Genomic DNA, 6,162 nt, shown 5'->3' on the forward strand with positions numbered 1-6,162 from the left:
AACTGCAATATGCAATATTAGTTAAGGGATACACAAAATAAAAAGACTTAAAAGATATCAAAAATATAAAACATGGAGAGGGGAGAATGTAGAGCTCTTAGAATGCATTCAAATTTAAATGACCACCAATTTAAAATAGACTGCTGTATACATAGGTTGTTACATGAACCTCCTAGTAAACACAAACAAAAAACTTATAATAGATACACAAAAAGTAATGAGAATGGAATCCAAACATAACACTAAAGAAACTCATCAAATTATAGGGGAAGAGAACAAGAGAAGAAAAGAACAGAGAACCACAAAAGCAATCAACAAAATGACAATAAGTACATACCTATCAATAATTACTTTGGGGGTGGGTGATGGGTATTAAAGAGGGCACGTTCTGCGTGGAGCCCTGGGTGTTATGCACAAACAATGAATCATGGAACACTACATCAAAAACTAATGATGTAATGTATGGTGATTAACATAACAATAAAAAATATTAAAAAAATAAAAAAATGTAAACGGACTAAATGTTCCAATCAAAAAACATAGGGTAACTGAATGAATTAAAAAAAAAAAAAACCCAAGATCCATTTACATGCTGCCTACAAGAGATTCACTTCAAACCTGAAGACACACATACACTGAAAGTGAAAAGGTAGAAAAAGATATTTCATGCAGGGATGCCTGGGTGGCTCAGTGGGTTAAGTGTCTGCCTTCGGCCCAAGTCATGATCTCAAGATCATGGTATCAAGTCCCATGTTGGGCTCCCTGCTTGGTGGGAGCCTGCTTCTCCCTCTCCTCCCCACTCATGCTCCCTTGCTATCTCTGTCTGTGTCTCTCAAATAAATAAATAAAATCTTTAAAAAAAAAAAAGATATTTCATGAAAAGAAAAAGAAAGCTGGGGTAGCAACACTTATATCAGACAAAATAGACTTTTTTTCCTAGTTAGTTAGTTAAATAAATCTTTTGTTTAAATCATATCTTTTGGGGCACCTGGGTGGCTCAGTTGGTTAAGCGACTGCCTTTGGCTCAGGTCACGATCCCGGAGTCCTGGGATCGAGTCCCATATCAGGCTCCTGGCTCAGTGGGGATCCTGCTTCTCCCTCTGACCTTCTCCCCTCTCATGCTGTTTCTCTCTCTCTCTCTCAAATAAATAAATAAAATATTTTAAAAATATAAACAAACAAATAAATAAATAAATAAATCATATCTTTTTGTTTTTTAAATCTTTATTTAAATTCCAGTTAGTTAACATACCATGTAATATTAGTTTCATGTGTACAATATAGTGTTTCAACACTTCCATACAAAACCTAGTGCTTATCACAACAAGTGCACTCTTTAATCCCCATCACCTATTTGACTCATCCCCCCCCCCCACTTCCCCTCTGGTAATCATCAGTTAGTTCTCTAAGGTTGAGTCTGTTTCTTGGTTTGTTTCCCTCTCTTTTCCCCTCTCCCATATGTTCATCAATTTTGTTTCTTAAATTCCACATGAGTGAAATCATATGGTATTCATCTTTCTCTGACTTATTTCACTTAGCAATATACTCTTTAGCTCCATCCATGTTTTGCAAGTGACTAGCTTTCATTCTTTTTTATGACTGAGTAATATTCTATGGTCTATATATACCATATCTTCTTTATCCATTCATCAGTTGAAGGACACTTGGGCTGTTTCCATAATCTGGCTATTGCAGATAATGCTGCTATAAACATTGTGCAAAAGAGACTTTAAAACAAAGTGTAACAGGACAAAGAAAGTCATTACATACAGAGGAGCACTTAAACATACAAAACAAATATTAAAAGACACAAAGGGAGAAATTAACTGTAATACAATAGTAGCAGGGGACTTTAACACCCCACCTACATCAATGGATAAATCGCCCAGACAAAAAATTAATACGGAAATATTGGTCTTAAATGATACATTAGACCAAATGGAACTAGTAAACATATACATAGAACATTCAAACCCAAATCAGCAGAACACACATTCTTCTTAAGAGTGGATGCACATGGAACATTCTCCAGGATAGATCATATATGAGGCCACAAAACAAGTCTCAATAAAGTTAAGAAGATTGAAATCATATCATGCATCTTTTCCAACCACAATGATATAAAACTAGGAATCAATTACAATAAAACTGGAACAAACATACATATACATGGAAACAAACACGCCACTAAACAACCAATGGGTCAATGAAAAATTCAAAGAAAATCAAAAACTACCTAGAGATAAATGAAAATGAAAACACAGGCTTTGCAGACAGCTGCTCTAGAGCCACCTGTGCCACCCAGCCATGGTCAACCCCACTGTGTTCTTCAATATCGCCATGGATGGCAAGCCTTTAGGCCACATCTCCTTTGAGCTGTTTGCAAACAAGTTTCCAAAGACAGCAGAGAACTTTCATGAGCACTAGGGAGAAAGTATTTGTTTATAAAGATCCCTGCTTTCACAGGATTATTCTGGGATTTATGTGCCAGAGCGGTGACTTCACGTGCCATAATGACACTGGCAGCAAGTCCATTTACAGGGAGAAATTTGATAATGAGAATTTCACCCTGAAGCATATGGGTCCTGGCATCTTGCCCATGGCAAATGCTGGACCCAACATAAATGGTTCCAGTGTTTCATCTGCATGGCCAAGACTGAGTGGTTGCATGGCAAGCACATGGTCCTTGGCAAGGTGAAAGAGGGCATGAGTACTGTGGAAGCCATGGAGTGCTTTGGGTCCAGGAATGGCAAGACCAGCAAGAAGATCACCATTGCTGACTGGACATATCTAATAAATTTGTTTTACTATTAAAAAAAAAAATGAAAACACAATGTTCCAAAATCTGTGGGATACAGCAAAAGCAGTTCTAAAAGGAAAGTTTATAGTGATATACGTCCACCTCTGGAAACAAGAAAAATCACAAATGTAAGCAATCTAAACTTAATTTATTTTATTTTATTATGTTATGCTAATCACCATATATTACATCATTAGTTTTTGATGTAGTGTTCCATGATTCACTGTTTGCAAATAACACCCAGTGCTCCATTCAATACATGCCCTCTTTAATACCCATTACCAGGCTAACACATCCCCCCCACCCCCTCCCCTCTAGAACCCTCAGTTTGTTTCTCAGAGTCCATAGTCTCTCATGGTTCATCTCCCCCTCCAATTCCCCCCCTTCATTTTTCCCTTCCTACTATCTTCTTCTTTTTTTAACATATAGTGTTTGTTTCAGAGGTACAGGTCTGTGATTCAACAAACTTACTCTTAAAGGAACTAGGAAAAAAAAAGCACAAAATTAGTCAAAAGAAGGAAATAATAAAACTGAGAGCAGAAATAAACAGAGACTAAAAAAATAAAACTTTTCTTCAAAAAGATAAACAAAATTAATAAACCCTTAGCAAGACTCATCAAGAAAATAAGAGAGAGGGCCCAAATAAATAAAATCAGAAATGAAAATGGAGAAGTTACAACTTATAACACAGAAACACAAAGGATCGTAAAAATTACTAAAGACTACTACAAGCAATTAAACACCAATAAATTAGAAAACCTAGAAGAAATGGATAAATCCCTAGAAACATACAGTACTCTAAGACTGAAACAGGAAGATATAAAAATCTGAACAGACTGATTACTAGTAATGAAAATCAATCAGCAACCAAAAATCCTAACAAACAAAAATCCAAGCCCAGATGGCTTCACAGTTGCATTTTACCAAATACTTAACAGTTAATACCTAGTCTTCTCAAATTATTCCAAAAAGTTGAAATGGAAGGAATTCTTCCAAGCTCATCCTATGAGGCCAGCATTACAGTGATACCTAAACCAAAATAAAAGGCATCCAAATTGTAAAGGAAGAAGTAAAATTGTTAACTACATGTTGATGATATAATACCATATATATATAAACCTTTAAGGCCACCACCAAAAAACTATTAGAATAAATAAATGAATTCAGTAAATTTGCAGGATACAAAATCAATATTTGGAAATCTGTTGCTATACACTAATTTCTAAACACTAATAATGAACTATCAGAATGAGAAATTAAGGAAACAATGCCATTTACAATTATATCAAAAAATAAAATAAAATAAAATGCCAAGGAATAAATTTAATAAATTTACCAAGGAGGTAAAACACATGTATTCTGAAAACTATAAGACACTGATGAAAGAAATGAAGATAACACAAATAAATGGAAAAATATACTATGCTCATGGATTGTAAGATATAATATTGTTAAAATGTCCATACTACACAAAACAGTCTTCAGATTCAATGCAATCTCTATCAAAATACCAAAGGCACTTTTCACAGAACTAAAACAAATAATCATAAAATTTTTATGAAGCACAGAAGACCCTGAATAGCCAAAGCAATCTTGAGAAAGAAAAAAGCTGGAGGTAAAAATGGTCCCAGATTTCAAATTATACTACAAAGCTATAGTAATCTAAACAGTATGGTACTGGCAAAAAATAGACACATCGATCAATGGAACAAAATAAAAGCTCGGAAATAAATCTATGGCTTAAATGGTCAATTAATCTATGATAAAGGAGGCAAGAATATACAATGGGGAAAAGACAGTCTCTTCATCAAACTCTCACTCTTTGCAGATGATATGATACTGTATGTGGAAAACCCAAAAGACTCCACCCCAAAACTGCTAGAACTCATACAGGAATTCAGTAAAGTAGCAGGATAGAAAATCAATGCACAGAAATCAGTGGCATTCCTATAAACCAACAAGACAGAAGAGAGACAAATCATGGAGTCGATCCCATTTACATTTGCACCCAAAACCATAAAATACCTAGGAATAAATTTAACCAAAGAGGCAAAGGATCTGTACTCAGAAAACTATAAAATACTCATGAAAGAAATTGAAGAAGACACAAAGAAATGGAAAAACGTTCCATGCTCATGGATTGGGAGAACCAACATTGTGAAGATGTCAATGCTACCTAGAGCAATCTACACATTCAGTGCAATCCCCATCAAAATACCATCCACTTTTTTCAAAGAAATGGAACAAATAATTCTAAAATTTGTATGGAACCAGAAGAGACCCCGAATAGCCAGAGGAATATTGAAAAAGAAAAGCAAAGCTGGTGGCATCACAATTCCGGACTTCCAGCTCTATTACAAAGCTGTCATCATCAAGACAGTATGGTACTGGCACAAAAACAGACACATAGATCAATGGAACAGAATCGAGAGCCCAGAAATGGACCCTCAACTCTATGGTCAACTCATCTTTGACAAAGCAGGAAAGAATGTCCAATGGAAAAAAGAGTCTCTTCAACAAATGGTGTTGGGAAAATTGGACAGCCACAAGCAGAAGAATGAAACTGGACCATTTCCTTACACCCCCACAAAAAAAGACTCCAAATGGTTGAAAGACCTAAACGTGAGACAGGAGTCCATCAAAATCCTAAAGGAGAACACAGGTAGCAACCTCTTCGACCTCAGCCGCAGCAACTTCTTCCTAGAAACATCGCCAAAGGCACAGGAAGCCAGGGCAAAAATGAACTATTGGGATTTCATCAAGATAAAAAGCTTTTGCACAGCAAAAGAAACAGTCCACAAAACCAAAAGACAACCGACAGAATGGGAGAAAATATTTGCAAATGACCTATCAGATAAAGGGCTAGTATCCAAAATCTATAAAGAACTTAACAAACTCAACACCCAAAGAACAAATAATCCAATCAAGAAATGGGCAGAAGACATGAACAGACATTTTTCCAAAGAAGACATCCAAATGGCCAACAGGCACATGAAAAAGTGCTCAACATCGCTCAGCATCAGGGAAATCCAAATCAAAACCTCAATGAGATACCACCTCACACCCGTCAGAATGGCTAAAATTAACAAATCAGGGAATGACAGATGTTGGCGGGGATGTGGAGAAAGGGGAACCCTCCTACACTGTTGGTGGGAATGCAAGCTGGTGCAACCACTCTGGAAAACAGTATGGAGGTTCCTCAAACAGTTGAAAATAGGGCTACCCTATGATCCAGCAGTTGCACTACTGGGTATTTACCACAAAGATACAAATGTAGGGACCCGAAGGGGTACGTGCACCCTAATGTTTATAGCAGCAATGTCCACAATAGCCAAACTGTGGAAAGAGCCAAGATGTTCATC

At 36.3% G+C, this 6,162-nt stretch overlaps 1 pseudogene; it reads left to right on the top strand.

The window, feature by feature from the left end:
- The first annotated feature begins 2,307 nt into the window (after positions 1 to 2,307).
- On the top strand, positions 2,308 to 2,780 carry LOC112825816 (peptidyl-prolyl cis-trans isomerase A pseudogene; annotated as a pseudogene).
- Positions 2,781 to 6,162: the final 3,382 nt, after the last annotated feature.

This window comes from Callorhinus ursinus, unplaced genomic scaffold, assembly GCF_003265705.2.
Source record: "Callorhinus ursinus isolate GAN/ISIS: 27379988/994484 unplaced genomic scaffold, GSC_fseal_2.0 scaffold4, whole genome shotgun sequence".
NCBI lineage: Eukaryota > Metazoa > Chordata > Mammalia > Carnivora > Otariidae > Callorhinus > Callorhinus ursinus.